This window comes from Colletotrichum gloeosporioides, assembly GCF_011800055.1.
Source record: "Colletotrichum gloeosporioides strain Lc1 chromosome Unknown consensus_64, whole genome shotgun sequence".
Classification (NCBI taxonomy): Eukaryota; Fungi; Ascomycota; class Sordariomycetes; order Glomerellales; family Glomerellaceae; genus Colletotrichum; species Colletotrichum gloeosporioides.
This window is the reverse complement of record NW_025544709.1, coordinates 481002-496454: the sequence shown is the minus strand read 5'-3', so window position 1 is coordinate 496454 and position 15453 is coordinate 481002.

The following is a 15453-nucleotide window of genomic DNA, read 5'->3' as shown; positions in this document are numbered from 1 at the left end:
GTATAGAGATATTTTAAGTAAATTAAAACGAAATTTAAGATAAATAAGTTATATAATATTAATTAAATTAAGTATCTTATATTATTAAAGTATAGTACTTTATTAAAGGAACTTAAGGATATATATATAATTACTATAACGTAGTAGTAGTTAATAGGGTAGTTAGATATATAGGGGGTAGTTAGAGTAGGGGGGTCCTCTTATATATCCCTAGTTATATAAGTATTCACAAAAGAATTCTTTATAAAACGAGGTTATGTGTGATATTCGGCTCCTTCAAACGTGAATATGTAGGCTTGACAGTGTGGTCACAGGCAGTTTCCAGCCAGAGTCACTAACGCTTTCGCTCAGCTCGAGGTTTCGACTTGCCAAGACATACCGATTGCCCCAGTCTTGGTTCAGAGCCAAACGCAACATTGTGAATTCATAAGAACTGGTCGTCTCGTTCCCACGCGTGGCTTCCCTTATCCACTCCAAAGAGCTTCGTGACAGTCAAATTGCTTGACCGTTTGGAGTTCAGAAGGGGCTGTTCTAGTGTCGTTCACTCCAAGGGGGAGACCCAGCAGTTGGCATGCAGAATTGAGGCTTGCGGCTGCGGTCTTTGAAGTGGCGCGACAGGCTGTCAAGTGTATCACATGCGTTGGACTTCTTTGCAAATGTCGTCGACTGAAGCTCATCCGCGTTCCCTATCAACCTTTGTGAGTTGGTCGTTGGGCTTTTTTTATCCTTCAGTCAACCTAGGTTGAGCATTCCTTAGTTCTATCGTGGTGGTTTCCCCTTTCTTAATCTTGACATTTCCTTTTTCTTTTTTTTTTGGCACCGCAAGGCTTCTGGGAAGGCCGTTCACAAACAGCAGCGACGCTATGACGAGAAGACTGGCAATGATACATGGCCACATGACACCCAAATCATGAGCGTATTCATTATCGGAGGATCGAGTGACACCGTGGGCCTGGCGTCGGCTGCTCGTAGCCCTGAGCCTCGCATGGGTGGACCAGGAATGTCGCTCATATGGTGAGAGCTACGCCATTCACTCTTTTTGGTCAGTGGGAGGGTGATTTACTAGCACACATGGTCATTTCGAGCTACCAGACATTAGGATCGTATCTCATCTCGCCAGTAATGGTCCGCCTTGAGTGCCTAGAAAAAAAGAATTGGATTTAAGAACGCACATCATGTCATATTTTACACAAACGTGAGTCCAATTTTGCAAAGAGATCGTCTGCTTGAGATTAACAGTCAGGTGAAGCGTTAATATGATACTGCTATTCCATATCCTAGAGCTGAAATGCCGCTCCTCTCCAGTGGAATAGGCCAGGCTGCCGCTGCAACGCCAATTGCAACTCAACTTGAGGAAGACTTATGACACTAGTCGAAACATGATTTCGGGCAGAAACTTCCACAACTGACCAGTTAGCTAACCAGAATGTCGCCCAAGAACGCCACCAACGGAACAGAGATTGAGAAGAATGTATGGCCATTTCGTATACTTCCTGAACTGCTGTCGATTGACTGTCTCGACCTTCCCATCCTCGGAGTAAGTCTCGAGTCTGCTCAAGGCGGTCAAAGTCCTTTCGCATGTTGTGAAACGCGCTACGGGAGTGAAACATGTGCATAATACTTCACGGGGCGTCAACTTTCTCAAGAACAAGAGCGAATCGCCATATTCTTCCCACTTCTCGATGTGTTATGAAGAAGGTTTTCAGCCCAATCAATAGTTTCAGCAGAAGCGTGGCTTGGAATTAGGGCGCGTTTCTTCCGGGAGATTCAACACTGAGTGACAGAATATTTGAAAGTTTTGCCACTGGAGTGTTGTTTTGTTTGCTAATCCGGTGGACGATGCTTCTGGAAGTTCCAACTTCCTCAGTCACTCCTTATACCCGGTTTTCTCGGTAATTCCGATTCATTCACTGCTGAAACTAATGTCTAGGGGGGAATACAGTTCTAGTTGCGACCCAACATCTTCCTTGCCTTGCCCATGTGACTTTGGTTGGAACCTCCCTCGTCCAAGTGACACGAGAGAAGACGCTGAACGCAACAACTCCGTCGCGCTGGATGGCTCGGGTCATAGCAATTGCGCCTTCAACAAAGTCTGACAATTGCGACAACTAAACATCTTCGCAGACTTCTGCGGCCGCCTCGCTAGAGGTATCGAGTCATTCGCATCGGCAACCATCGCCGTATTCTCACATAATCTTCAGGCCGCGGCGTTCTTCGCGACGAAAACTGCCTCTGCTTGAAGTCAGCGTGCTTCAGCCACTGAAGCCTGTTGGGCTACACACTGCCAAAGTCTGAACATCATGTCGCAGGGACATGTGTCGGAAACACCTCCGAGATGAATCGCACTTCTACCTACCCGAAATAACGATGCCGCTCGCCGGACTGCAAGAGGAAGACCTGTCACAAAAGTGAAGATTGAGAGAACGGACCTACCGAAGAAAAGATCTGGTAGCTTTTCCGTACCTTATGTATGTCAGTTCAACACAGATGCCATTGACCTTGTTCAAGCATGTTCCGAAAACTCAATAATGCCGTCATTGCCACAGCACCCCATTGACAAGCACTGAACCCGCCGGACTGATCTGTTGATTATCTTCTCGTCCTCTTGATCTCTTTTCTTAGCTTCATGCAAGTATTTTCATTTGTTTTTTTCACCATGTCCAGCGTGTTACAGCAGTGATCGTAGTTACCGTCCTTTAAGGTTTATTGCTGAAGTCAATCATAAGCAAAGTGGCTCGCGTTAAAGAGCACCTTTCAAGGTCTCCCTGCTTTCAATGGCATGCCGGCCACACCGATGTTCTTCCTACCATGCCGTGTCCAACTTCATTCGATTGATGCTTTCGTTGATCCCATGGACATTCCAGCCTCTGCTTAGTTGTAACTTGTGTGATTTGCTGCGGAACGTGGTCTATAAATCTCTGTGAGTAACAGGAGTAAGATTGCTAACAGCATCTATCATGCTTAGTTTCTAATGCGAGTACAAAGTTCCATTTGGATTTCAAGTACACATCATCCACGTACTTGTGTCCTTGGAGTCGTTCATTTGGATGGTGTTTGAAAGGTCATAACCTGGCCCCACGGCGCAATTGATTTGCCACCTGGTTGAAAGAGGCCTTGCGTGCTGCTCATAAACACGGAACTGCGTCTGATTGCAATCAATACGTTGGGGCCTAAAACTGCAGCGTCTTTCTTGTTCGTATGTTCTAGATGAAGTCCCTCTGGCTGTGTCTTTCTCAGCGAGCAAACACACATTGCCAAGCTCCTTCACAAAGCCGGAGAATTACTTGCGAGATCGCGACCAATGACGTAGATCGAGACACGGACTTCGATGTATCAGCCGTTTCATTACACAACTTGGACGCATCAATGACCGGATACAGTGTGCTCATTGTTGGAGAGAGGGTGGCAGAGGACACGTCGAATGGTCAGCATATCGCCTCTCACCCGGCATAAATCGTGGGCACTAGACAAGATGTTATGATTCCCCAATTGAACTCGACCTTTCTCCTCCAGGCTCCCTCGTGTCATTCTCGTTATAACAGAAGAACCTTCGGCCTCTTTCACAGTATTGGCATCGAGAAGCATGAAGGCATGCCGGAAAGGGCGTGGACAATCGTCATGTTGGCTTGCTGCAATGGGACCAGATCCATCACAAACTGGCCTCCGCGGACGAATGCTCATTAAGTACTCGAAAGAATGCCGCTGACTTTCGATTGTCGAGAAGATCAGTCGAAACACATCGACAGGAACTGGCTTCATAAACCTTTGCAGTTTTCCAGGGCTCATCATGAGTGAGGATAAAGCTCTCCGGGTAGTTCTTTCCTTGTGGCTTTGATATCCATGTGACAAATTGAGTGGGTTGCTTTCAGCCCATCACTTGTACCGCTATAACCCATTGAGATTCACATAACAAGATTTATTGGATCGGGGCAGTATCGAACGGACGAATCAAGCAATTTGAAGTTGACATGGAGGGCGGTTACATGTAGTGATTAGGAAGTTTTAGTTGCGCATGAAATGCGCAAGATGTTGGTTCATGCTCGAAGATATGCTTAGCATTCATGTGGGACATAGGTTTTGTACGTTATATCAGACGTTAGTTGAATTTGTGGCGGCATTCGAGCCACCAATCTGCAGATATTCACATCGCTTGTTATTCCAGTTCTGTAAATAGAAGTCACTCAGCACTGCTGTGAGCAATGTTCTTGTTCTGTACAAGATTTTGGTATGAACAACGGAGTTGATCGACCAGCCTCTGTTGGAATCTCTCGCTTACTTGTTCCACGACTACTTACTCTCACTCCAGAGAATACCAGCGCCCAGGCTCAGCAGCCATCTTGAAAACATGACCTGCCCTTCGCCTAGAAGCCAAAGCCTTTTACGAAGACTGGTACTGCTGTCAAATGAATGAGCCGTCTGATGCTATGTATTAATTGCCCTGCTAATATAGAGGAAAGATAATACCACAGGTTGATGAGTTCAGCAACACTGCAGCAAGAAAACAGAAAGTTCTAGAATGCTGCTCCTGCCGTCATCCAAGAACTGGAAAGAAGGCTTTAGGACATTTAACAACAGTCTCCGAGACCAAATAAGCCCCCTTATAACTCGGAAACCAATTGTCAAGCTTCAGTTCTTCAACGGCGAAAACCGACAGGTTGCATAGCTGGACCAGCACACCTTCCTCTTTGACCATTTCAGCGGCAAGAAATTACAAATTCTTCGAGACACATTGGGCAAGGACATGCGGTACAGTGGCTTTTGTCAGAACTGACTTTCCATTCGGGTCAAGCCATGGTTCAACTCATCTGCCTCAATGAATGATCATAGCCTTCAGTAGATCGGGAACTACGTGCTGAAGTCTGGAGGCTTCAAGCAGATGCATTGGGTCTGGCTGTGGAGCCTCCGAGTTTCGGACTATTCTACTCAATCATCTGAGAATCAAGTACCGAGCGAAATCATGCGCGGGCCGTGATTATAACCTCGGGTTTTGAGATCTGGTCGGGATATTCCAGAGAGCTCTGAGTTCTCACAAGCCCTTGATGGTCTTCAATCGCGGAGACTTGTGAGATCGAGGCCTTTGTGTATTCAACGGCGTAGGGGCATCAAGACGGAACAAGGGGTCACATGAACAAGCGTGGATTGTATCGTAGAATTTAGATTCATCCCCCTGCGCTATCGCTGGCTAATTCTTTAGGATTCCAAACCTCTGATGTAATTTCACAACCGACGCTGATATCGCGGCTCTGGGAAAAAGGGGCATTCGTAGCTCCGGGACTCCTGGCGTAATGAATCGTTCTTATACATATCGGCCAAATGTCAGCGCGGCGTCCTCGTTTCGAGGACTCAATATGAAAACTATCTCTCCTGTCGTGCGGCTTGGATCTCGGGTGCGAATACATTTATACCGGGCCAAAAGGGAGAGAACCAAGTCGATTAAGTGCATCCTCAATAATGCAGACCGAGATCTGTAGAAGATCCCATCCGCCGCAAACTCGGCAGCTTGAAAGTGGCGTAATCTTGGGAACCGAATAGTCGGAGGAGAGAAACCGGGGACCAGAGCGTAACGCGTAGCAGTAAGTGCCTCCAGCACAACCGTTCTCCATTCAAGCGTTACGGTTCCAAGGTCGCTGCTTCAAGACACTTCATGTTCTGGTGTATTGGCGAGACTAGAATGAGAATGAATCAACTGGTAGCATGATCAAAGACATCTGCTTCAGCATTCTGACTCTCGTATTCAATCATCTAAACAGATCGCACACGCAGACAGTGGTCAATTTCTCTCTTTCCATCAAGAGCCGAGGTCATCGATGTGAGAGCTAAGCTCCCACCTCAGACGATTGAAACAAACCTTGAGATAGTAAGACCATTCTGAGCATTTCAACCGGTCCTTGATTGATTGGATACATCCAAAGAATTCTTCGCTGTGCCACACAAATACTACAGCATTCAGGACGCAGCGTCCAGCTGTGACATTCTATTGCGGGGACTGAATGCCGTAGGCAAACGTCATCAGCATGAAGATGTAAAGCTGGCACTTGGTTGCCATAGCTTGAAAACCGCAGAGTCGTCAATGAAAACGCCATCCAAGGTAAAGTTCTGGTGTCAGTAGCTTGCGAATATTCCCATCATCCATGCTTGCTTGGCACTGCTGCGGTCACATGATCGATGCCGCCAAACTCTATGCGGCGCAAAAGAGGCCACGCCACTGAGATCAAAATACTGAGTCATAAGTGAGCGAAGAATTCAACGCTTGCAGCTGGAAAAGTCTTTTGAAATTTCTTTCACTACCCAATTCACTATTGAAAGGCCTCGCCAAATTCTCGAACTTCATCAGGGAGGTGAGAAAAGGATGAATCGCTAATTGTATGGGCCAGGATGCATAAGCCAGTGGGAAGCTGAGTGAAAAGCTCCGTCTTTCCCATTGATATATTCCCCAGCCTGTAATACCCCCCCTTCCATTCGTTCCTCGTCGAGCGAGTTTGTGGTTGACAGCCTTCGCAGACCAGTTGCGTTCCCGCTCGCGATAGTCCACAAACTCGCAATCTCACGAACACCAGCGAAAAGGCATGCCACTGTGCAACAAGCACATATCTTGAGCAGGAAAGGCTAAATAAGGGCTTTGTTGGTGTCCCGGCTTCGAGATCTAGACCTTTTCCATGCTTTTCCTGGGGATAAGCTGACCTGCACCCTGCAGGATGGGCAAATTGGCAGAGAGCATGGATTTGTGCGTATTGATTGCATCCAATCATCGATCTTTCAGGTCCTCAAGACCAGGGCACCGCACGGGCTAGGGATTCGCACTGGGCAGCTGGGGTGTATTTGCCGAAGACTCTTTGGGCCTGGGCAGATGTACCTTATCCTCCTTGTCATCTTTCCTTCAACGCCATCGTACGTTCCCCGTCAGCGGTTGCCGTGCCTTGTCGGCATCAAACTGGAGACGGCTCGATGGGCTCGGGGCATCTCCAGTCAGGCGCTTGGTGCACGTGGGTTCGGCAACAAATGTGCCAGCGCAGCGCCCATATGTTTCATTCGGAGCAGAGAGAAGTGTCTTGTACAGAAAGGTAACCGTGATTTGTTGTTATACCAATGCCATAAATTGGGACAAATCAAGGCAAAAGGGGTGTTGCGGGGGCAGGAAAATCATCTGTGTGGGTGTCGAGGAATTTGTAGTTGGAACCGCCGTCCGTCGCTCAGCACGTTGGAGGGGATGTTTTTTGAAATGTGACTCTTGGAAGGAGGTGTTTTGCAGATGGACGACAATTTTCGTCTTGGTTCGGTGTAATATTGAATGCGGTGACGACATTTAGCTCGAGATTTATGCAGATCGGGTTGCAACATAGCTCGAAGGGTGCCATGCTGCTTCTAGAAAAGCTCCTCGGGCGGACAGTCAGCATTTTCCCGGGCAGGACCTGGGACACTGGATGATCCAATGCGTTGGGCAATGGAAGGGTGGGGCACCTGTTCTGCGGAGAGGACCCCTTGGCTTGGGAGTTGAAGTTTTGGCCCAATCCACTTGGCGGGGATCTAGACACACGGGTGCCTCCTTGGATGTCGAGCTCGCTCAATCCACAGCTCGAAATACGATGCTTCGTCGTCCATCTAGCCAACGAAACAGCAGTCAACATGGAAGATGGATTTCGTCGGGGAAGATGGCGAGTTGGGTTTCGTATTCGAGGGCGTCGAGGGCGTCGAGGGTGTGGGTGGATCGGCCGGCTTCCCGCCCAAACGCACGGGCCGGACACGGCACCGGAGGCTTCAGCCCGATTGGATGGGGTCTTTCGGGCGGTCGCGACGACTGCGCCGACTGCGCCGACGGACTTGATGGCTGGAAATGCATGTCGGGTGCTTTCGATCGTGGGCAAGCCTTTTGATTGATCCTGTCGAGAAATTCGGGCCAGTGTGGTGGAAAAGTTCTCAGATTTTGGTGTTGAAATCGGCAGTAGGACCCTGAACGATCGGCAGTTGGTCCCTGCCCGCCGAACGGGGGAGGAGATGTGGTGGCAGGCATACCAGTTGCCCGTGTTATTCTTTCACACTTGCACATTCCAGAGCAGGGTGGCCACAATCACAAGGGAAGGAGGTATCATTCACCACGAGGCAGGTTCGCACGTCCATGGACGTCTGAATAAGGTAGGTAGGTGCGCACAAGATCTGCGACTGCCCATATGGTCCTCCCGCATCTCATCCAAACCTTCGCCGGAAGGTACTTGGACGGGGCACTGCTGTGGTGAACCAAGCTCTTGCCATCACTGGGGACATCTGGTGCTGCAGCTAATGCGAAGGGCGTGCGAGTGCTTCGGTTGGAGCACCGTCCATCGTGCCGTCTAAGACAGGAATAGGGTCGGCGGCTCCTTTGAATGTGGGAAATTGAAGGCGGTTGTCTATTGGTGCAGTGCGGCGCACAGGTTGTCTGGCAGACAACCTTGGGCCCGCCAGCTCCTTCCTCCCGCAGCTGGAACCCCACGCGCCTGCCGCCACCCACCTGGGTAGGTATCAAGGTAAGGTAGGTAGGAAGAGCGAAAACGAGAGGTACCTACCTACCTTAGCGCGAAGTTGGGACTTTTCACGGCCGCCAAGATAGGATCGTTCGCGCCGGGCCACTGTTAGAGCGACGTCCCCTTACGAATTGACTGTGTTCGCACCCAGCTCTCTGGGAAGGTGCAGGATGCGGGAATCTGCATCGCAGTAGGTCGATGGAGTCGACTTCTTCCCTCCGCTAACATCCCCGCGACACCACCTTCCCGCATCTTTGACTTGCACTTTGCAACAAGTCCCCTCTCTTCTGGCGACGACGTCCACAGCCCTTCACACCGCAACAGTGCCTCATTCGGGACACCAGTCTCTTGAAATCTTCAGCGGAAACGTCGTCGTTCGAACTCCAGAAGTCGTTTCCTGCTCGCCTAATGCCAGAATGGCTCCTCCTAGCGACGACATGGTCCGATCAAATCTTCGTTCCTGATTGGCATCGCAAGCTAACGTCAGGCCGTTCCTCCAGATTTCGACACCTCTTGAGCAGCCTCCTTCCGCTGTCATGGCGCCTAGCCCGGCCCCATCCGAGAGCACAAGCAACCAAGGCCAACTGTCCGCATCCCCCGATGAATCATCCACGACCAGCTCCCATCCGGAGGTGGGCAGCGTTCGCGACGATCTCGACGACCAGCGAGATTGAGGGATCAAGGGCATCACCGGACACCGAGCCGACCCAGACGACGACACCGGAGTCCAGCTCAAGATCGACTGGGAGCCATCCGATGCTAAGACATGGGGCGAGACTTGGGAGCCGGAGGCAACAAAACAGCAAGACGCCCCAGACATGTGGACCGCCTACACAAAGAATCATGACTGCCGAGCTGCACTGGGCGACAACAGCAACAAGTAGTACCTGTTGAGGATTTCCAGCCATCATCTCAGCGGCAAAAAGGGACAAAAGGGCAATGTTCGCTTCACAGTCGAATGGGAGGGGTCCGTCGAGACGTCCTGCCTCAGCGAAGGTGCAGCCAGAACCCGCGATCCGGCTCTGGTCCAGGAATACTGGGCTGCACTTGAGGGTCGGGCAGCAGCACTCGGGAGCGTTTGATGCGGCGAGGCATTGGAGAAACAGGCATTCCGGGCTACTCATGAGGCCATCCAACAACTTGTGTATCTTCTCCTTGGTGTTTTGTGTGTGGGGACGAAGGCCGACTGCTGTTGCTGTGTCGCAGGCCAACAATCAGATTCGGCGAGGTTGACGTCAAGAACGTGTCAATTTCAAGTTGCAGTACCATCGGCATCAATAGGACGCCGCACTGAGATGATCATATTCAAATGTCCGATTCGTGACATTGAATGCATGCTGTTCGGTCTACCAGTGCCCAGTGGGGATGTCGAATTGTTCCCGTCCACTATTTCCTTTGCACTTTGGACGCTTTGTTATGTATTTCTTTGGTTCTGGTAGCTTTTCCTGGAACAATGTGCTATGCCCCGGTGCGCTTTGCTGCCGTTTGTGGGAATGCGTCACTGGACTTGCAGCCGCAGCAGTTATGAGATTGACATGCGTTTGTACTGGAAGCTGAAGACCTTCGTATGCTAGCGCGTGAAGCATCCCCGGCTTTGTCCTTGGGTCATGATCATCGGAAGTCATTCGCAGAGTAATTGAGTGTTTGCAGGATGTTGTCGATGTCGCTTCGCTCGCTGATCATCACATGGCTGATTCTCCGGCGGGGTAGGTTCCCCTCCTTGGGATGAACGTGTTTTGCTGGCTGCCATGTTTCCGTCTGAAGACTGTCTGCTTAATTGGTCGACTATCAGGACAGATCAGGGCACCGTCGCGGGCTGCAATCTGACAAGACCTTAGTAGAATCCTGATATACCGGGTAGTCTGTCTAGAATGTCGGCGAGGTTATGAGTTCGCCTTGCTCCGCCCGGGAACTGGTAGCCGGAGCTGGGGCCAGAACCGGAGCCACGACCAAAGGTCAATGATCTCGAGGCTTCAAGGGGAAGAAAGTGACTTTCCCAGCTTCACCGACAACAGACAGCCTCAACTTCAAGAAAATCTTCAGATCAACTTGGAAACCCAATCACTGCTTCCATTGGGACTTGATGACCCTTGTAATTTGGTAAGGGAGCTGGACCGCTCTTGGTTTGTTTCCAATAATGTTCTGGACACAATTCGTCAGCAGAAACAACAAATTATGCATCAAAGTGGGATTGTTTTACTCATTAGCAATGTGCGGTACTCAAGTCAATCCCGCACAGTGTAATCACAAGTCCGCATATCATCATGATTTCATAAGCATTCGACATCAAGTCCTGCCATGTTGCGCCCCAAGTTCTGGTTCTCAGCAACGCACCATAATGCCCCGCGATATAATGAGTTCAGCTCATCCATGGAATCAACGCACATCTCAGGCGCAGTGGTAATCTCTCTGGGACGGCTGGATCCTTTTTTTCTTCATCGCTTCAAGGCTCTTGTTCGCCATGTCCAACACGGCCCGGATGATCCGATCCACGTCGCCTCGTAGCAGCAGACGTTTCTGATGAGATCCAGGTAGGTTTATTCGCTAGCGGGCTGCTCTCTGCCCTTGGGGCTTGGATGCCGCTAGCAGTCTGTAGTCCTGCGATGGCCTGTACTTTATGATGTTCCTTTCAAGAAACCCTCTGGTCCATAGAGATTCATGTTTAACACCTATGTTACGCGAGGAGTTTCTTCTCGCAGATAGAGCAGTCTGACTTCATGTTTGTTCAGCGCGAGCCTGGCCACTTTGATCCTTCCAGAAACTAATCTAATCTTGACTGGCAAACTTTCTCATGCAGAATTCGGCTTTTTGAGGAGGCCTTTGGGCTCCTCTCTCAATGCTTCTTCATGCATGAATTGCACGAGAAATTGGGTACTGTCGGGATAGTGCATGACCATTTCCAGACACCGTCGGGATGATCGGACTAAGATACCAACGCGCTTCATATCCAAAACATCAACAACCCTCGCTATAACCTCCAAATTCCCTGCCAGATTGGCTCTACCACCAGAGTTCCTAGTTCAGTCCAATACCATGTCCACAGTTCTCTGCCAGAACATGGTGCGCTTGGAAGCTGATGAGTGCCAAGACAGCCGGATCTCCTCTATCGCCAACATCTACGCTGCCAAGGATCGCCACACCCAACCACAAGAGAACTTTTATCTCGTGAACAGCCCACCTTTCAACTCAATCTAAGGTCCGTTACGTGCACCATCTGACGTGAGTCAGTGAGTCAGTTCCTCTTCCGAGCGTCCTCGCTGGGCTGCTTACTTGTCTACCACGGGGTTCCCTCACAGCCCGTGGAGCTATGACCTGAAGGTTTGTCATGTTTGTGTCATTTCTTCGTTATCGGCTATCGTGGCTTCTTGGTGACGGCGTTTGAGAGTAAGAGATGGGCCCATTTGGTGGACTGTCAAATAGCAACATCAACGCGAATAGAAAGTGTCATCTTGGATACCAGCGTCAATGCCTAGGACGAGTTCCTGATCTTTACAGCTTCTTAGGTAGATCTCACACGTCACGTCTGTTTAGTTGATTGATTTAGCTATCACAAGCGCCACAGCCACCGGGATAACGCCCCGATTACTGAAGGGGCCAATGGTCACGACCCCATTCTCTCGCATTCACATTCTCTCCAATTCAGTTTTGGGATTGAGTAAAGCGTCACAATGAACTTCCACCTTAGAACAGCCCTACACTTGGAGATGAAGAGGAGGCGTGGAGAGGTACACGCGTGCGCAGCCAACGGAGTGGTCAATTAGAGGGCTCTGAGACAACATCAAGATCGACCTCATAATTTGTTCCAGCAAAGGCTTGGAGAAGGTTGTTGGTGCTAGAGGTTGATGGTGCTGAGTGAAAATCTATAGATTAATCCGACTGCATGCCTGTGCTGTTTAGCTTGCCACCTTCACTCAAATTTACGAGGCTTTAGTGGCATTAGGGAACAGGAACTGTGGGTGACGCGGCGAAATACAGTCCGTTGTATTGACAGCGTCCGCCCCCCCTTTTTGCCGAAATTACGTACGTATAATCCCTATATATATATAAAAATTTGCCTAATACTATATAGATACTTATAGTATAGTAATTAACCTATTTTAATAGCTTTAATTAATCTATTCCTATTAAATCTTATTATCTAAGGGTATTATAATACCTCTTAAATACTACTATATAGTTTAATAAATAAATAATAACCTATCTAAGTATTATTTATTACCTATTATTAATAGTATATAGAAATAATAATATATATAATAACTAATATAAGATATTACTAGAGATCCTCCTTAATACTTTACTTTACTATTAATTAGGATTATTATATTTACTAAGAGGGCTTATTAAGTTACTACTACTAAAGAAGCTACTAAGGAGGCTATTATTAAGGTTATTATTACTAAAGCTAAATCTAAAACTAATAATTTAGTAGCTTTTAAGTTTATATTATAAAGAAAGTATATATTTATAATACCTCTATTATTATAAAGAGCTCTAAAAGTATCCTCTTATTATAAAGTAATAATAATATAGAGGAAATAAAAAAAGGATCTACTATATATAATCTAGCTTTAAAATACTTTATTTTTATTAATATTATTATTTTAACTAAACTTAACTTTAGTTAACTTAACCCCTTATTAAACTACTTAATTTATAGATAATATATCTATAGCCCCTTATTATAGTATTAATAATATATTTATATTATTCTATAATATATTTAAAGAGGAGGATAATATAAATAATAAGGAACTAACTCTATTATAAATCTAAGTTACTTATAGCTTAATACTTAAAAGTAATAGTTTATTTATTCTTAATCTAACTATTAAGAGTATTATATATAATAGATTTAATATTACTAATATATTAGATATAAATAGTAGAAATTAGGAGGTAAATAGTAGTATTTAATTTAAAGTAGAAGTAATTTACTTATATATTCTAAAAAAGGCTAGTATTATTATTATTATTACTTAGAAGAAGTTTATTAATATATTTAAACTAATATTAATCTTTATTTAGGTCTATCTATCTACTAGAGGGGTTATTTAGCTAAATATTCTATAAGTTAATATTATTCCCTCTCTTAAATAAGTTAAAGAGAGAGGTAAAGTCTACTTTATTATTAAGTAGTAATATAGTACTATATTAATCTCTAGTAGTATAGTAATTAATATATAAATACCTTAAAAAGGTAACTAAGTAAGTATTTAGCTAATATATAAGAGGTAATTAATTATAAGCTTAATAATCCTATAAATATTAAGTATTAGAAGGAAGGTATATATAAATAACTTCTCTATATATATATTTATTTAGAATACTAGAAATATAAGAATAGTTTAAGTAATAAGAAGTTTAACTAATATTATATATTAAGTTAGAAGTATTATAAGATTAAATCTCACTATATAGAGAAGTAAATAAAAGCTTTTATAATTAGATAGATTAATATTACTAATATAAAACTACTTAAAGAACTACTTAGTAAGATTCTTTATAACTAATTTATAGAGGATTAGAAATACTAAGGTAAGAGAAGTAAGAATATTATTAAAGTTAATAATAATTAGGAGATAATAGTAATAATAGAAAAGAAAGCTAAAAATACTATATTTCTATTATTAAGATTAAGATTTAGCTTAACTAATACTAATAATAATACTATTATTAATATATATAGTAATATAGGGGTACTAGATTATTATCTTTAATATCCTAACCTATATATATAACTACTACTACTAATACTAATACTAGTAATATATTAACTATATATAAATATCTTATAATATTTATTACTAACTCTTTTATTATTAAACCTTCTAAGTACTTATTAACTAAGTATTATACTCTTAATTTATTTATCCTCACTAGTAATACTAAATTCACTCTAAAAAACTTTAAATTAAGTAACTAGCTTTATTAAGTAGTTTATATCTATCTATAATAAGTAATATAATATTAATAAAGAGTTTAGAAAGAAGCTATAGAAACTATAATTAATAGATAGTAACTTATAAGTAGTTTATAAATTACTAGATATTTAGTTTACTAAATAGAGTTTTACTTAAGATCTTATTAAAAATATTAAGAACTTAATTAAATCCTTTATAGATAATAGTACCTACTATAGAGAGTAATCTAATACTATTTCTAATATAATATCTTACTTTAAACTTTATTTAAACTATTAAGAGTTAGAGGGAGATATTTATATAAGAATATATACTAGATTACTAAGAGAGATAATAATAGTACTACTTAAAAACTCTATAATATTAGTTTTAAGTAAGTTAGAGTTATCTTAATATATTAATACCTTAATACTATATTAATCTATTAAGTAAGAGATCTATAGTATACTAATTAAAATTAGTCGATATAATAAGTATATATAAAGCTATTTACTATTAAATATAGCTAACTTTATAAGTATTTTAGAACTCTTTAGTTTTATTTTATTACTACTACTATTAGTATTATAGATACTACCTATATAGTTATAGATTAAATAAAATAAAATTAAGTAAAGTAGTAAAGATAATTAGATTAAAATCTTAAGTAATATATTATTAATAGAGATATATTACTTAGAAGAGGATAAAGAAGAAGAGTAATATAATAAGAGTAATATAAAGTTTAACTATATATATAATTTTCTTATATAATATATTTAACTATAGAAAAGTCTACTTATAGCTATAGATTTAATACTACTACTATATATATATAAAAGTTATAGAATTACTATAATTTTAGATCTATAAATAAGATAATCTATTTTAATACTTTTTAGTTTAATATAATAGAAGTCTCTAACTATAGTTAAAATCTCTAACTATAGTGATATATTATTATTATAAATTATTACTATAGGTATTAATAATATATTTTAGCTACTATATAGGTAAAATTAATATATATATATAGCTATTAATAAAAATAATAA